Source organism: Phyllobates terribilis, unplaced genomic scaffold, assembly GCF_046119375.1.
Source record: "Phyllobates terribilis strain yellow unplaced genomic scaffold, ASM4611937v1 Scaffold_8__6_contigs__length_399053987, whole genome shotgun sequence".
Lineage (NCBI taxonomy): Eukaryota > Metazoa > Chordata > Amphibia > Anura > Dendrobatidae > Phyllobates > Phyllobates terribilis.
In genome coordinates this window covers 194,626,772-194,645,323 of record NW_027362768.1, presented here as the reverse complement: position 1 = coordinate 194,645,323, position 18,552 = coordinate 194,626,772, and positions in this window count along the sequence as shown.

Here is an 18,552-nt window from a genome sequence, read left to right as displayed (position 1 = left end):
TCTCCTATACAGCCTGCCTGCCTGCCTGATATACCTGGGATGGATATTAGTCCTGATAAGGACTGTTTGTTTGATCTGGCAGCCTTTACAGACCCTACACTAACTATTTCGCAGTTTACATCTCTCCCTAAATCAGCAGCGCTGTCCCTACACTGTCTGATCCGGAGCGACTGTGTCCAAGATGGCGGCGCCCGGTTTTAAATACTCGAGGTGACGCTGTGCAGCCAGCCAATCACTGTAATGCCCACAAACAACATGGCTGCAGCATTACAGTGACTGGCTGGCAATCCCTGCATGTTCATTGGCTCTGTAAAGAGCGCCAAACATGCAGGGCGGAGACCCGAGCTCCCGCCCGAGTAACCCGGAAATGCTCGGTGCTCGCCGAACATCCAGAGTAGCGTGATGCTCGGGCGAGTACCAAGCAGTGTCGAGCATGTTCACTCAACACTAGTAAGGACCCATATCATGTGGTCGTCTTGTTGTTACAGATGAGCTCACACAAATTGATCAAAATGTTACTAAAAACCGGAACCGCAATATGTGCAATATAAAATAATCTGTTTGCTATTTGTTTTTGCTGACGTGTTGTTTTTCCTTTTTTTGTAATTAGTAGACCATGATTTATGCAGGGTCCTGACATCACTTTTTTGGGGGGGACTGAATTCCAATTTTGCTATCCAGGAAGTTAGAATTTTTTTTGCAGTTTTGGAATGAACGGTGGCGTCCTCCAGATTCTGCAGCCAGGTTTTCTGCTCAGGTTATTTAAGAGTCGCGTCTCGTCTTGTCTCCTTGCGCTAATTGGCCTTTTACCGGCTAACTCTTCATGTTTAGTGTCCTATTTACCATCTCGTGGATCGGCCATCACCGTTCTTCTTTATGCCTGTTTCACGGTTCTTCTGAGACTTGATCTAGAATTCATTTAATGCACATTAGTCACAAAGACGCAGAAGATTCTTTCCTGTTCTTCAAAATAAAAAAAAGCAGGAGACATTTACTGATGTAGCAGAGCTGAGATTGCTCACAAATCCCATTAACATACAGAGTTATTACCTCGGCACAAACTCGGGAAACTTACAGATGAGGAAGAAAGGAAGAAAAGACTAAATGCAGAAAGCTCAGGTAATGAGATCACTACAGCGCAATTGTGATAATACTCAATATGAAATTATTGTTTTACCTTCTGAAAGACGGTGTCGCCCCTAAATCACATCAACAATTGTATACAACACACGACATCGGAAAGTCTTGGCGAAATCTGCGCCAGAAGAAGCTAGAAAGAGTCCGTGTGTCTCGTGTCCATCTACTCATCGTGGAAAACAGAGAAAAACAGAAGAAATGTATCAGTTACGGTATACTGTACGGATTCTTGGGTTATTATCACATATCATAAAACGACACTATGTGACGGGTGATGGTGACGACCAGCGAAATGTGCGACAACTGGGGATGAGCGGATCGAGTTCAAGTTGAATTCCTGAAATTTGCAATTTTACGAATTTTTAACATTTTGAGATTTAATTCGCAGGTCGCCAAAAAAAAAACTTGCCCGGCGCCATTTTCCGCACTGCTGAAGCCTCAGAGAGCGGGTTAATGTCATTTTGTGGTACCACGGGGTCTCCCCATAATGCCCTGCAGCTATGACATCTAGTGGGTTATCATGTCTTGTACGGCGGGAGTCAGTATAATAATAATAATCTTTATTTATATAGCGCCAACATATTCCGCAGCGCTTAACAATTCACAGGTTCATGTACAACAGTCATAAGTAACATAGCTAAAGATAATACAATAATTACAGCAAAAATAATGACGACCCTGCTCCTAAGAGCTTACAATCTACAATGAGGCGGGGTGACACAAAGTACAATGGCTTATGTACAAGGATGGTCCAGCCATCTTGAGGGGATGAGGGATAGATAGAGGCTGCATGAGCTCGTCACCAGCCAGTATCTGTAGTGCTTTTTGGTGCGTTAGAGACTTATGTTTGAAGAAATAGGGAATGGGCTATAAGAATATAAAAGGACTTTGATTAGGGAAGGTGATAGGTTCGCCCTAAACAGAAGTGTTTTTAGGGAGCGCCTAAAACTGTGTGAGTTGTGGTTCATCCTAATTTCTTGGGATAGAGCATTCCAAAGAATAGGTGCAGCTCGGGAGAAGTCTTGAAGCCGGGAGTGGGAGGTACGGATTAGTGCAGATGTTTGTCGAAAGTCGCTTGCGGAGCGTAGAGAACGGGTAGGCCGATAAACAGAAATGAGGGAGGAGATGTAGGGGAGTGCCACACTGTGGAGGGCTCTGTGGGTGACAACAAGCAATTTAAATCGGATCCTATAATTCATGGGCAGCCAGTGCAATGACTGGAACAGAGCGGAAGAGTCCGAGTAACGATTAGCCAGATAGATGACCCTGGCTGCAGCATTAAAGATGGACTGGAGGGGGGAAAGTCGAGTGAGGGGGAGGCCAATTAATAGAGAGTTACAGTAGTCAAGGCGGGAGTGGATAAGGGCAACAGTGAGGGGTTTTTGTTGTTTCCATGGTGAGAAAGTGGCGGATTCTAGAGATGTTCTTCAGGTGCAAGCGACAAGAGCGGACAAGAGATTGTATATGGAAGGTGAAGGAGAGATTGGTGTCAAACACAACGCCCAGACAACGCGCCTGCTGGCTCGGCATTATTGTGGTGCCACACACTGAGAGAGAGATGTCAGATTTGGAGAGGTGAGTAGACGGGGGGAGCAGATGAAGTTCAGTTTTTGAGAGGTTGAGTTTCAGATAGAGAGCGGACATGATGTTAGAAACTGCGGCCAGACAGACAGTCACTGGTGGTCTGTAGTACAGCAGGGGTAAGATCAGGGGATGAGGTCAGAGGTGTATAGTTGTGTGTCATCAGCATAAAGATGATACTGCAAACCAAATTTGCTGATTGTCTGTCCAATTGGGGCTGTGTAGAGAGAGAAGAGAAGAGGGCCAAGGACTGAACCCTGAGGAACCCCAATAGTGAGTACCGGGCATCACAGATCTGCAGTTCCCAGCAGTGCAGTTTTACGGAAGAGTCGAGTCGTTCTCCATTTCCAGAGTCACTGTGTAAGGCCACATTCACACATTCAGTATTTGGTCAGTATTTCACATCAGTATTTGTAATCCAAAATCAGGAGTGGAACAATCAGAGGAAAAGTATAATAGAAACACGTCACCACTTCTGTATTTATCACCCACTCCTGGTTTTAGCTACAAATACTGATGCAAAATACTGACCAAATACTGAATGTGTGAATATGGCCTAAGTCTCTCTCTCTCCTGTAGAGTGTAAGCTCTTATGGTCAGCGGGATCCTCTCTCTCTCCTGTAGAGTGTAAGCTCTTATGGTCAGCGGGATCGTCTCTCTCTCCTGTAGAGTGTAAGCTCTTATGGTCAGTGGGGTCCTCTCTTTCCTGTAGAGTGTAAGCTCTTATGGTCAGTGGGGTCCCCTCTCTCCTGCAGAGTGTAAGCTCTTATGGTCAGTGGGGTCCTCTCTCTCTCTCCTGTTGAGTGTAAGCTCTTATGGTCAGTGGGGTCCTCTCTCTCTCTCCTGTAGAGTGTAAGCTCTTATGATCAGTGGGATCTTCCCTCTCCTGTAGAGTGTAAGCTCTTATGATCAGTGGGGTCCTCTCTTTCCTGTAGAGTGTAAGCTCTTATGGTCAGTGGGGTCCCCTCTCTCCTGCAGAGTGTAAGCTCTTATGGTCAGTGGGGTCCTCTCTCTCTCTCCTGTTGAGTGTAAGCTCTTATGGTCAGTGGGGTCCTCTCTCTCTCTCCTGTAGAGTGTAAGCTCTTATGATCAGTGGGATCTTCCCTCTCCTGTAGAGTGTAAGCTCTTATGATCAGTGGGGTCCTCTCTCTCCTGTAGAGTGTAAGCTCTTATGGTCAGTGGGGTCCTCTCTCTCCTGTAGAGTGTAAGCTCTTATGATCAGTGGGGTCCTCTCTCTCGCTGCTGTAGTGTGTAAGCTCTTATGATCAGTGGGGTCCTCTCTCTCTCTCCTGTAGAGTGTAAGCTCTTATGGTCAGTAGGGTCTTCTTTCTCCTGTAGAGTGTAAGCTCTTATGGTCAGTGGGGTCCTCTCTCTCCCATAGAGTGTAAGCTCTTATGATCAGTGGGGTCCTCTCTCTTTCTCCTGTAGAGTGTAAGCTCTTATGGTCAGTGGGGTCTTCTCTCTCCTGTAGAGTGTAAGCTCTTATGGTCAGTGGGGTCCTCTCTCTCCTCTCTCCAACGTGTATTTTCTGAGCAATTACAAACTTTCAGTAATGAAATTCGTGCTAATTTATTTGCCGTTAATCACATTTTTGGAGAAGTCAGTGAATTCAAACGTCATAAGGTCCGCTCATCTCCAATGCCAACACATAAGACTGTCTCCTAATAGACATTGATGGCTGCCAATAAGATACAGAATGTCTTCGATGTCCAGTGGTTGGGGGCGTCTGACCAATGTGACCCCATCCATTTGTGTCACCCTGGCCTGGATGCCACAAGTGTAATTAAAGCTGTGTCTGAGAGCAAGGGGGGGTTCTCTAGTCAGGGGAACATTAGCATGCAATGCCTCCTGTCTCAGGCCAGTAGGGGAAGCTGGCTGCCCCTATAAAAGCTGGTGCTGGGGGCAGGGTTAGGGAGAACTGGATGGCCTGTCTCAGCACTGAGACGTGTCCCAGAGTGGAGCAGGGACAGAAAGTTGATTGCACCTAAGAGGAAGTGTGGCAGTAGGAGAGCCACCAGCCAGAGACAAGAGGCGAAGGGAGCCTGTCTTGGCAAATCAGAGACTGACCTTACCAGACTTTGGTGTCTGAGGCTGGAAGGATTCCACATCCCCCAGCAGAGAACCAGTCCGCAAGGGACTGTATATTCCTTGGCCTAAGAAGCCTGGAGGCCCTGCCACAACCGAAGGGACCAGTAAAGCCGTACAAGGCTGGGAGCAGAAAGGAACCCACGTCGCAGGCCATACAGGCGAGAATACACGGAAAGCTCGGAAACGTGAGCTGTTACCCTATAAGGAGGAGATAGCCAGAAGGAGCGCAGAAAGCACGGTAGGCCTACACCCTCACCCTGACCAGGGCCAATTTCCCCGTTGCTCTCAGACATCCAGGTCCCCTCCTAGCCGGGACTGTTTATGGGTCAGTTTACCTGTTTTAGTAAAGACCCTGGACTGTAACTTGTTGTCTGTGTGCTCCTTCGCGCCTCCAGCACTACCGGTACTGGGACTCTCACCACCATCACTCCCACCATCCACTACACTGCCCTGGGGCCGCACTCTTCCCGTGGGGAGTCACACCATCCCAGCTGCACACGTCATCGGCCCCAGCGGACTGCCTTGCAGCGGCGGTTCCTAGTGACCGCAATCCACGGGTGGCGTAGTCGGACATAATCAGCAGAACGTAGCAGACTACCATTGGCCTGACCACCCTGAGCCACGGAACCGGGTTGCCACTACTACTCCCATCGTTCCCCCTATTGCCCGGATCCGAGTGCCCCACGGCCCAGGGGGCGAGTCAGCTTTGGCGTAGTCGGCAGGATTTCGTGCCCGCTAACAACGGGTACTGCGCGCCTGAAAAGAGACTGTTTCGTTGTACTAAAAATGGCGCCCGCCCTAGAAGAACGAGCGCCATAATGTGCGCGCCAAAAGACCACAGGAGGCCACCTCCCATCGTGGGCCGGGTCCCAGAATGGCGCCAAAGAAGGAGCCCGCCCCCAACAGCCATGAGCACGGCTGTGGAGATGTCCATCAAGGTGGGGGGCTGCCCCTGAAAGTGATTGTCACCAAGTTGCCCCGGGACCACCTCCAATGGGGGTGGGATGAGAAGAAAACTGTGGGGCAGGGCGCGGTCTGGATCAGTCTGGCCAGGCCGCACCCGAAGATAGAGACAGGAACCAGCTCCAGCGCCCTGGCGCATGGCCTGCTGCAGGTCGAATCCCCATGCAGCTTCACGGAGCTGCTAGCGCAACTCCCCAAAGAAGACCCAGAGTTCATGCGGACTGCGGTGGAGGAGCTGGACCGGAGAATGGTCCGGGCGCAGCGGGACGTCATCGCCGGGTGGAAGGAGGAGGTGGCCCAGCGGGCCATGACCCAGCCGCAAGAGACACTGCCAGCACCCGACAGGGCGCCTGCCTCTGAGGACGGTGCAGGAGGAGTGAAGGCCGAAAACAGCGTCGCGGAGGGAGCCATGAGGACCGAGGCAAGTGCAGGGGACGTTACAACCCCAGGCCCAGCAGCCGCAAGCCTGCCCCAGCCTCCCGCCGCAGAACCTGAAGCCCCACTCACCGCACCTGTTGCCGCGCGGTCACCGCTCCCAGCTAGGCCTCAAGCGGCGAGCGCCGTGGCCGCGCCCCGCCCGGCGCCACGCCCCTTGACCCCGGGCGCCGTAAAGAGAGAAGCATCACCGGCCCGGTCGCAAAGCCTGAACTCCCCAGGTGCCTCCCAACCACGTGCGCCCCCGGTCCTGAAGCCACCACACCTTGGGACTGACCTATACCCTGGTGACGTGGTCACCTTCACCCAACACGAGGGCGTAAAAGGACCGTACGCCCTCCATGTCCATCGGCTTACAGAGGAGGATCCCGTCGTTCCGAGGGAGGCCCACAGACCGCTACGCAGAGGATGGACAGCCCATTTGCCGTCGATGCAACCAGCCCGGACACATTTCCAGGTACTGTAATTTAAACGGGTCCAACCTGGGGCAGAGGGCCAACCCCCAGGCATAAGATCACCAGGCCCTTATAATTGGCGTAATAAGTACGTTGGGGGGCGCCCGGTTTTACCCATGGTGCTGGACGGTATCCCCATGAGCGCCTTGCTGGATACTGGGTCACAAGTAACCACTATCCCTTATGTACTTTTTAAGCAGTATTGGACTGATGCTGATATCACACGGTATCCAGACAGTAACTTGAGCATCATCGCCAGTAATGGCTTACCCGTGCCACAGATGGGGTTCAAGGAGATGACCATTAAAATTGGTAAAGTTGAACTGCCGGCACAGGGAGTGATTATTGTGGACATTGACCGTCGTGAAAGTCACCCTAAAATAACTGTGGGTACTAACGTGATTGAAAATTGTCTTTCAGAGGTAATTGTAATCTTACAACAGGTGGCGGTGAATGCTAGTTCCAGCCAACAGAGAGTCCTCAACAAGGAGATAAAAGCCCTGATGAGACGGCAGCAGGTAGAACTGTCTGGTGGTGAGATCCGTAGCGTAAGACTGAGTGACCCATTCCCCATTTCCATGCCTCCCAAAAGTGAAATGATGATCTGGTGTCGGACTGCAATCGGGTTGAGAGGTAGAGACTACCAAGCCATGGTAGAACCCGTGTACTCAGACAGCAGGCCCACCATTTTGACAGCCCGGGGGGTGGTTGATGTCATGGGAGGGTGCCCGTCCGCATCCTCAACATTGGGGAGAGGGAAGTACACTTACCCAGGTACGCTACACTCGCCAAACTGTTTGTTGTCGAACACAAAGCTATCAGGGCCGTGGAACCCTTGCCTCCATCTCCTCAGGCGGAGGGTAATGGCTCCCAGAAACAAAAGGAGGACTGGTGCCAGAAACTCCATGTGGGTGCTGACTCCACTCCCCTGCACCAAAAACAAGGAGTCTACCGAGTGGTTCAGGAGTACGAGAGAGTCTTTAGTAAGCACCCGCTAGACTTCGGCAGAGTAAAGGGGATAGAACACCACATCCCCACCTGGAGCCACCCACCAATAAAAGAGAGGCACAGACCTGTACCCCCTGCACATTATCAGAACGCAAAGGGCATGCTAAGAGAGATGAAAGAAGTTGGGGTTATTAGAGACAGCTGTAGCCCCTGGGCTGCCCCCTTGGTTTTGGTCAAAAAGAAAGATGGCACCATGAGAATGTACGTGGACTATAGACAAATCAACCGTATCACCCACAAAGACGCATATCCGCTGCCTAGAATAGAGGAGTCTTTAGCCGCACTAAAATCTGCTAACTTCTTTTCTACTTTGGACCTTACTAGCGGGTACTGGCAGGTTCCTGTGGCAGAGGCTGACAAGGAAAAGACCGCCTTCACCACCCCGATGGGACTGAGCGAATTCAACTGCATGCCTTTCGGGCTCTGCAACGCACCAGGGACCTTCCAGCGGCTGATGAAATGCTGTCTAGGGCACCGAAACTTCGAGACGGTCCTCCTTTACCTGGACGACGTGATCGTCTATTCGAAGACCTACGAGGACCATCTGAAGCACCTGGCTGAGGTGTTCGAAGCCCTGGCAGGCTATGGCCTGAAGGTGAAACCATCGAAGTGTCACCTGCTGAAACCAAAGGTCCAGTACCTAGGGCACGTGGTAAGTGCGGAAGGAGTAGCCCCCGACCCTGACAAGGTCACGGCAATCAAGAGCTGGCCAAGCCCCTCGAACATCAAGGAGGTGAGACAGTTTCTTGGGCTGGTAGGCTACTACCGAAGGTTCATCCCCGGGTTCACTAAGATGGCAGCTCCTATGCAGGACCTCCTGATCGGACAGTCTAAGTTCCGAAGTCAAAAGCCACCCTTCAAGTGGGATAAACCGGAAGAGGAGTCCTTCCGCCAGCTAAAGATGCCCCTCACGGGGGATGAGATCCTGGCCTACCCTGATTACGGCCAGCCTTTCATTCTCCACACAGATGCCAGTAATGTGGGACTGGGAGCCGTACTGTCCCAAAACCAACAGGGCAGAGAACGGGTGATCGCATACGCCAGTCGGAAGCTGAGGCCCACTGAGAGGAACCCGGAGAATTACAGCTCCTTCAAGCTAGAATTCTTGGCGGTGGTGTGGGCCGTGACGGAACGCTTCAAGCATTACCTGGCCTCCGAAAAGTTCACCGTGTACACGGACAACAACCCGTTGACACACCTGGACAATGCAAGACTGGGTGCCCTAGAACAGCGGTGGATGGCCCGTCTCTCCAACTATGACTTCGTGATCAAGTACCGGGTGGGCAAAACCAATGCCAACGCTGACGCCCTATCAAGAATGCCTCACTTACCTGAAGGTGACGAAGACCCAGAAGAGCTGGAGGAGGTAGAACTCCCCGCGTTTCACCGGTATGGAGTCGCTCAATACTCTCACCGCGTGAAGGAGGAGGATCTAACAACTGTGATGATCAATCCCCTACCTCATCACAGCTGGGCCTAGACCGAAGATAGTGACCCTGCAGTCCGCCTGGTGAAAGATCTGCTGACCCAGGAAGATGCCCGCATAGATCCGGATGCTCCAGAGGAAGCCAAGCAGCTATGGAAAGAGAAGAGCAAGCTGTTCCTCTACGAAGGCAAGTTGTGCAGAAGGATTGTCAACCACCGGACGCACGAGCTGACCTGGCAAGTCGTGGTTCCAAGGCGGGATGCAGCTATGGTCCTGGGAGCTTACCATGACAGAGTGGGGCACTTCGGTTGGAAGAAACTGGAGTTCCTGCTAAGAGGAAGATTCTTTTGGGTCGGCATGAGAGGAGCTGTAGAAAAATGGTGCAGAGACTGTGGCCCTTGTCACCTGAGGAGGAAGGACCGTGCCAGCCAGAAGACACCCTTGAGGCCCATCGTCACCACGCAGCCTCTTGAGCTGGTAGCTCTGGACCACGTCAAATTGGCTCCAAGCCGGTCTGGATACATCTATGCCCTGACAATCGTGGACCACTATTCCCGTTTTCTAGTGGTGGTCCCGGTAAAGGACTTGACAGCCCAAACAGCGGCCAGAGCCTTCCAGCAATATTTCTGCCGTCCACACGAGTATCCGGAACAGGTCCTGACAGACCAGGGTCCAGCGTTCGAGGCTGAAATCTTCCAGGAGTTCTGCAACCTCTATGGCTGTAAGAAGATTCGTACAACGCCTTACCACCCCCAAACTAATGGGATGTGTGAGAAGATGAACAATATAGTCATTGATCTCCTGAAGACGTTGCCCCTGGAGGAACGCAGCCTGTGGCCAGAAAAACTGCCGGACCTGATAGACCTATACAACAATATCCCGGTGAATGCTACAAACTGCACCCCGGCTTACCTGATGCGAGCTAGACCAGGTAAGCTGACCGTAGACCTGGAGATGGGAGTCCTAATACCTGAGGACACCTCCCCGGATGCGGACTGGGATACGGACAGGCAACTGCAGTACAAGAAGGTACAGGAGAGTGTGGAGAAGAGCCTGGCCCAGGTGAGAGAGAGGCAAGAAAAACTCTTCAATCAACACGCCCCTGCTGGTCCCCTAGAACCTGGTGAGCAAGTCCTAAAGCGAAAAGGAAGGCTACATAAGTTGGACGACCAGTGGGAAAGGGAACCCTACACCGTACTGCAGTCTGACCACGACAACCCAAAGGTGTGCGTAATCACCAAGGACGGAGGAGAAACCACTAGTGTCATCTCCAGAGACCACCTCAAAAGGTGCCCCGAGCAACTCCGTAGTGCAGAAGGGGATCAGAGTGACCTTGACCCCGCAGAGGACAAGGAAGAAATGATCAGCACCGTTCTCGGAGAGTTCCCTCAGTCCTGGACTCGCATAAATGATGCCATAGTGGTACCCGTCCTGCATTTCCTGCAACCGGCACAGCAACAACCAACACCAGAGCCGGAAGGTGAAGAGGAGCAAGCAGTTCCAGAGGCAGAAGAGCCTGTACCAGCAGCCCAGGAGAGTCAACCCTCTGCTGACAGTGAGCCTGCCATGCCTGCGGTAAGCCAAAGGACCCGCAGACAGCTGCCTGCCCTACCTGTACACCCAGCTGGTAGCTGTACCCCTAACGCTAGTGGGGAAAGCCAGGTTGGTCCACCACCAGACAGTGGGTTAAGGAGGTCAACCAGGAGCACAAAGGGGCAGATACCCGCTCGCTGGAAAATATAGAGTGTACTAAAATTGTAAATAACCCTGTTGCAAAATGTTGAAATGTTTGCCAAGTTACCTGCGTGATTATTAATAGCATGTTTCAGTTTCTTGCAGCTACCGTAAGGACTCAAAGGTTATGGACTTTTTGTAACCGGGACCTGGTATGGACTGCGTTCAGAGCCTAACCAAGGAATGAACTAAGACTGTAAAGGACTTGGGGTAGGACAGACCCCCACCTGGTTAAGGCTCCCCGTTGTGCTGGTGATATGGACACCCGGTCACAGGCCACACTGTGACCTTAAGAACTCAATTTGTGCGTCGTCTGTCTATTAATGTTTTATTGTTATGCATATTGTCTTTGTTTATTGTTTAGTCCCGGAGTACTAAATTTCACTAGGGGGGAATGTGTCATCCTGGCCTGGATGCCACAAGTGTAATTAAAGCTGTGTCTGAGAGCAAGGGGGAGGTTCTCTAGTCAGGGGAACATTAGCATGCAATGCCTCCTGTCTCAGGCCAGTAGGGGGAGCTGGCTGCCCCTATAAAAGCTGGTGCTGGGGGCAGGGTTAGGGAGAACTGGATGGCCTGTCTCAGCACTGAGACGTGTCCCATAGTGGAGCAGGGACAGAAAGTTGATTGCACCTAAGAGGAAGTGTGGCAGTAGGAGAGCCACCAGCCAGAGACAAGAGGCGAAGAGAGCCTGTCTTGGCAAATCAGAGACTGACCTTACCAGACTTTGGTGTCTGAGGCTGGAAGGATTCCACATCCCCCAGCAGAGAACCAGTCCGCAAGGGACTGTATATTCCTTGGCCTAAGAAGCCTGGAGGCCCTGCCACAACCGAAGGGACCAGTAAAGCCGTACAAGGCTGGGAGCAGAAAGGAACACACATCGCAGGCCATACAGGCGAGAATACACGGAAAGCTCGGAAACGTGGGCTGTTACCCTATAAGGAGGAGATAGCCAGAAGGAGCGCAGAAAGCACGGTAGGCCTACACCCTCACCCTGACCAGGGCCAATTTCCCCGTTGCTCTCAGACATCCAGGTCCCCTCCTAGCCGGGACTGTTTATGGGTCAGTTTACCTGTTTTAGTAAAGACCCTGGACTGTAACTTGTTGTCTGTGTGCTCCTTCGCGCCTCCAGCACTACCGGTACTGGGACTCTCACCACCATCACTCCCACCATCCACTACACTGCCCTGGGGCCGCACTCTTCCCGTGGGGAGTCACACCATCCCAGCTGCACACGTCATCGGCCCCAGCGGACTGCCTTGCAGCGGCGGTTCCTAGTGACCGCAATCCACGGGTGGCGTAGTCGGACATAATCAGCAGAACGTAGCAGACTACCATTGGCCTGACCACCCTGAGCCACGGAACCGGGTTGCCACTACTACTCCCATCGTTCCCCCTATTGCCCGGATCCGAGTGCCCCACGGCCCAGGGGGCGAGTCACATTCACTAGAGCAAAGTGGCAGAAGCTATAGAGGAGCATTGTGTTACATTGCCTAATGTTGGTAAGCGTTTTCTGAAAGCCAAATGGTCAACCATGTTACATTCATGACATGCCGAAGCTGGAGACACAGTGGAACCTAAAGAAAGTCTTCTGTTGTAGACACTGTATATCTGCCACACTTGGCTACTGCGACTCCTCTTGTACTTGCACTTACTTCTGTAGAATAATGCAAATCCTAACATAGAGGAAAAAATAGCTGCAACTATTTAATATAACTCAGAATATAAAAAAGAGAAATCACAGAAGGACTCGATCGATCGGTGAGGAGATTTTCCAGCTTCTCAATACATTCCAGGGGACAATGATTTCGTTTTTTTTGTAGAGAAAGATTAAAAGTCTAGGTGTCGCCCCAGCATTAGTCTCGCCTTGTGTGAACCATGATCAAAGCCAACCAATGCCGAACACAACAAGCATCGGGAAGCCATGTTCTCTTCTGGAGACAAAAGTGCAGGAAATACTGTATAATTATTGAAGGCATCTGTACAAGAGATTATGATAATGGTCTTAGCTCTTCAAAACATTGCCCGTGTCCTCCACCTTCTGTTTCATGACATCTTGAAACAGGTGACAAGGTTATCACTCCCTTCCTTCAGAAATATTGACAAGCTATGATTTTCCCTCAGAGATTAAATGTGTCGGCACAATCAGATTAGCTCTGACTAAGAAAGCTGATATTAGTGGCGAGCGGGATCATAGACATGCCTGCAGCACATAGGTGGGGATGATGCGCTGCCGTCTCTCAACTTCTTGTGGTTGGAAAAAAAATTTGTGAGATGCGGAGGAATTTTATAATCTGTCCCTGGGAAGAAGAAGATTGATTGAAGTGGTATCCATAGGATCCAGGAATGAACCATCTGCAGATGATGATCACCGTATGGTATCCTCACACAGGTTGTGGCTAGTCAACTTGTATGAAACGAAACCGCTACCAACCATCTCAGGAATGGTGGATAGGGATGGGAAACAGAGATGAGCAATGAGTCAGAAGCGACTCATATTTGCAAACTTTCCAAAAAATGTCCAGATCCCGAAAAAGGGGGAAGAGTTTGAAAATCTCATAGGGGCTATTAAAGGCAACTGAAAGCTCTCGTATAATGTATCTACAGATGGTTTCTACCAAAAGAATATCTAGGTGGCATAGTAAAGGCATGGAAGAGGAATGAAGAGTTTTGGCATGAAAACCTGGGCATGATCGTAACAAAAAACCTGGACAATGTTCTTCTCAGTGTTAGACTCACCAGGTGAGGTAGATTCTCTAAGCCTTAGGTCCAGGTGGGCAAACAGATCCTGGGCATTGGTGCAGGAAGACACGTGGGCAGCGAGGACTTGGCACAGGGCCGGCGTCAGCACCTGGCGTACCCGGGCAAGTGCCGGGGCCCTGGAAAATCAGAGGGGCCCAGCCGCCCACTCACTGTCGGGGCCCGGGCCCACACACCTACCCACCCGCCCACTCACTGTCGGGGCCCGGGCCCACACACCCACCCACCCGCCCACTCACTGTCGGGGCCTGGGCCCACACACCCACCCACCCGCCCACTCACTGTCGGGGCCCGGGCCCACACACCACCCACTCACTGTCGGGGCCCGGGCCCACACACCCACCCACCCGCCCACTCACTGTCGGGGCCGGGCCCACACACCCACCCACCCACCCGCCCACTCACTGTCGGGGCCGCGCCCACACACCCACCCACCCGCCCACTCACTGTCGGGGCCGGGCCCACACACTGTCGGGGCCGGGCCCACACACCCACCCGCCCACTCACTGTCGGGGCCGGGCCCACACACTGTCGGGGCCGGGCCCACACACCCACCCGCCCACTCACTGTCGGGGCCGGGCCCACACTCCCACCCACCCACTCACTGTCGGGGCCCTGGCCGCTTCCTCGGCACCTGTTCAGGGACGCAGGCGCTGCTTGATTGCCGGCACTTCCCCCAGACATGGCCGCGCGCTGTCCGGCTGTGTCTGCTAGTAATGACACGGCAGGGTTGACGGCACTGCACCTTTAATTGTGCTTGTGTGTCGCCCCTGCCGAGTCATTACTAGCAGACACAGCCGCACAGCGCGCGGCCATGTCTGGGGGAGTGCCGGCAATCAAACACCGTCGGAGCGGAGGTCCTGCACAGATGGGCGGGAGGGGCCCGGACCCGACCGCAAGTGGGCCCCTCTGATGTTCCAGGGCCATGAAGTCTGTGACACGCCGGGGCCCTGCACTGCCCCATACCCGAGGAGCTGCTGGACAGGACGCTGGACTGGGGACAGGTGAGTGAGGCTTCCCCAATCCCCATATTAAAAATATTAGTAATGGGTCTGTGTGAGTGCATGTATGTGAATGTCAGTGTATATGACTGTGTATATATATATTTGTCTGTTTTATCTATGTGTATGTCTGTATGTGTATGTGGAACCCCAGGGGTCTGGTTACCACAGTAATAGCAATATTACGTCTGAGAGCAGGTGGGAGGTCTCCTGGTCAGGTGCCCTAAGCATGCCACACCTCCTGCCCAGTCCTGGGAGGGGAAGAACTTCCCCTATAAAAAAACTGGGGGCTGAGGCAGGGTAAGAAAGGAAGAAGAGGAGTCCCAGACAGAGACACAGTCTGGTCTGGAGTGGAGCAGATACAGGGAGAGCAAGATCAGGAGCTCTGTGGGAGCAGTGATAAAAGGGGTCAGAGACTGGAAGCTGTAGAGCTCATCCTGACTGAAGAGATCTCACCGGACACGGAGTCCGAGGCTGTGGGGACTGATCCATACCCAGCAGCAGAAACCGACCGGCAGGGGATTTCAGGTCCTCTGGCCAAGAAACCCGAAGGCACGGTCACACGCAAGGGGACCAGCACCGCCGGCGTGGAGCGGAGGCTACCAGAAGGCCCCGAGTCACCGGCCATACGGGTGAGCACCACACGGTACACTCAGGGACGTGGGCTACTTCTACCCGCTTCTAGCAAGGTAGCCAGGAAGAGTACAATAGTTGGGGAGGCCTACATCTCCACCTGGCCAGGGGAGATCCTATCTGCTCACAGACTGACCAGGCCCCGATCGCTAGCCAGTACTCCCGGGAGGGTCTACCTTTGCCACCAGTAAAGACCCTGAACTACACCGCACCGTCTCTGAGTGGTTCCTGGTGCCCGCGTGCAATTCTGCTATCCCCATCATCCACGTCCGCTGCCCTGAGGCCATACCCCTCCCGTTGGGGGTTATACTATCCACGCTGCACAACCGTACCACCGGCCTCAGCGGTCTGCCCTGCAGCGGCGGTTTCATAACCGCATTCAACGGGTGGCGTAGTCGAACTCTATAACATCTTATTCTAAGTTCTGCCACTTGGTTTGACACCCTGGGCACGGACCGGGTCACCGCCACGAGGACTACTACCCCTATCAGATCCGGCTCCGGGTATTCCCCGCATGCGCAACGCTGCCCAACATGGCCCAGGGGGCGCGTCAACTTTGGCGTAGTCGGCAGGATTTCGTGCCCGCAACCACCGGGTACTGCGTGCCTGAAAAAGACTGTTAAACTTACCTGTGGTGAAGATTCCCGCCATCCGACGCCATCTTCTGCCTTCTTCCCGCCATCCGTGGAGTTTTCCCGCCATCCGACGCCATCTTCTGCCTTCTTCCCGCCATCCGTGGAGTTTTCCCGCCATTGGACGCCATCTTGAGGACGCCGCGCGGGAAGAAGAGGGGCGTGGACTCCGAAAGCGCGCGAGAACTGAAGCTCCGCCTCACGTCCGGACGTTGCGTAAGGTCCTGGAAGGAGCCCAGCAGACGCCGACGTCACAGGAGCGCGACGGAAGGTCCTCGACCCTGACGATCCACTGCGGAGCCGCGGCCTACGGAAGAGGATCATCGCAAGGTAGGCCACGGTCCACTAGGGGGGAGGAGGATGTCGGATACAGAGGAGAGCTTCACTGCCACAGCCACCGCTAGCGCCACCGCTGCTGCGGTCATGCCTTTGACTATGCCCTATATTCCGGGGGCAGCCTGGCTACCCCAGTACTCAGGGGAGTCACATACCCTAACTGACTTCAGAGAAAAGCTGGATAGCCTCTTCCAGGTGTACCCCCTCACAGAAGAGCAAAAAGTGAGCATCCTGGTGGCTCAATTAACAGGGGCAGCCCAAAGGGAGGTAAAGTCCTGGCCACTTGGGAGGAGGAGGACTGTCGCAGAGATACTAGCCCGGCTGAAGGACACCTTTGATACCCGTACCTCAGCCGAGATCAAGCTTAGATTCTACGGGTGCAAGTAGCGAGCACATGAGAATATAAGGGACTATGCACTAAACCTACAAGAGGCCCTGAGAGCCATTAAGCAGGCTGACCCTGACGGCCTGGGAAACGAAGACAAGTTGTTGACTGAACAATTTATAGAGGGTCTACATTGCAATGCCCACCGAACCCAGTTGCGGGCAATGGCCTTACAGGACCCTCATCTGGACTTTGCACAGTTCAAGGACAGAGCCATCCGGGTGCTCCGAGAACCGGCAACAGGTGGCGCTGTGACCCACAGACGCCCTACTACCACTTACCACCAGGAGACGGCGCCCTTGTCGGCAGGGCCTGTGGGAGCTGATGTGCAGGCTTTAAACAATGACCCAGATACAGACCTGCACCATCAGGTCCAAGAGCTAACTAAAAGCGTTGCTGCGCTAACCCGAACTGTGCAGTCTTTACAGGTTTCTACTCCAGGGAAGATTCAGCTGGCATCCGGACCGGAGGATATCCCGTGGCGACGACCAAGGAGGACCCCACCGGCCAGAGGAAGACCCAGCGACCGATACAACGAGGACGGACAACCCATCTGCCGCCGCTGCAATCAACCCGGACATATGGCAAGGTACTGTCCTTTAAACTGGCACAACCTGGGGTAGAGGGCCAACCCCTAGGAATAAGATCACCAGGCCCATCGAACTGGCGTGACAAATATGTGGGAGGACGTCCAGTCTTGCCTGTGGTACTGGATGGCATTCCTATGAGTGCCCTACTGGACACCGGGTCACAGGTCACCACCATCCCGTACGTGCTCTTCAAGCAGTACTGGAATGACTCGGATATAACTCGCTACCCTGACGACGACTTGAGTATCATCGCCAGCAATGGTCAGCCCGTGCCACAGATCGGATTTAAAGAGGTGACCATTAAAATCGGTAAAGTCGAACTGGCAGCACAGGGACTGATCATTGTGGACATTGACAAGCGCGAGAGTCACCCAAAGATAACTCTAGGAACTAATGTGATTGAAAATTGTCTTGCAGAGGTGATTCTCATTTTACAGCAGGTTGCCAAGAACGCCAGCTCCGGTCAGCAGCGAGTGCTCCAAAAAGAGATCCGGGCACTGATGCGACGGCAACAGGTGGAACTCTCCGGTGGTGAGATTGGTAGCGTGAGAATGTGTGACCCTTTCCCTATTGCCATGCCCCCGAAAAGTGAAATGATGATTTGGTGCCGGGCAGCTATTGGTCTGAGAGGTAGAGATTACCAGGCAATGGTAGAACCAGTCTACTCAGACAGTAGGCCCACCATTTTGACGGCACGGGGGGTGGTTGATGTACGCCATGGGAGGGTGCCCGTTCGCATAATAAATATCGGGAAGAGGGAAGTGTACCTGCCCCGGTATGCTACGCTAGCCAAATTGTATACCATCAACCAAAATTCTGTACAGTCCGTGGAACCCTTGCCTCCATCTCATCCAGAGGAAGGTAACGGCTCTAAGCAACAAATGGAGGACTGGTGTCAGCAACTGCATTTGGGTACTGACTCCACACCCGCTCACCACAAGCAGGGAGTCTACCGGGTGATCCAGGAATATGAGAGAGTGTTCAGTAAACACCCGCTAGACTTCGGGCGGGTAAAGGGAGTGGAACATCACATCCCTACGGGAGACCATCCTCCCATAAAGGAGAGGTATCGTCCCGTACCCCCTGCACACTACCAACACGCCAAGGGGATGCTTAGAGACATGAAGGAGGCTGGGGTAATCAGGGATAGCTGTAACCCATGGGCAGCTCCACTAGTCTTGGTTAAAAAAAAAGACAACACCATGAGAATGTGTGTAGACTACCGGAAAATCAACCGTATCACACACAAAGATGCGTACCCCTTACCAAGGATAGAGGAGTCTTTGGCTGCTTTAAAATCTGCTAACTTCTTCTCCACTTTGGATCTCACTAGCGGGTACTGGCAGGTTCCTGTAGCAGAGGCGGACCGGGAGAAGACCGCATTCACCACC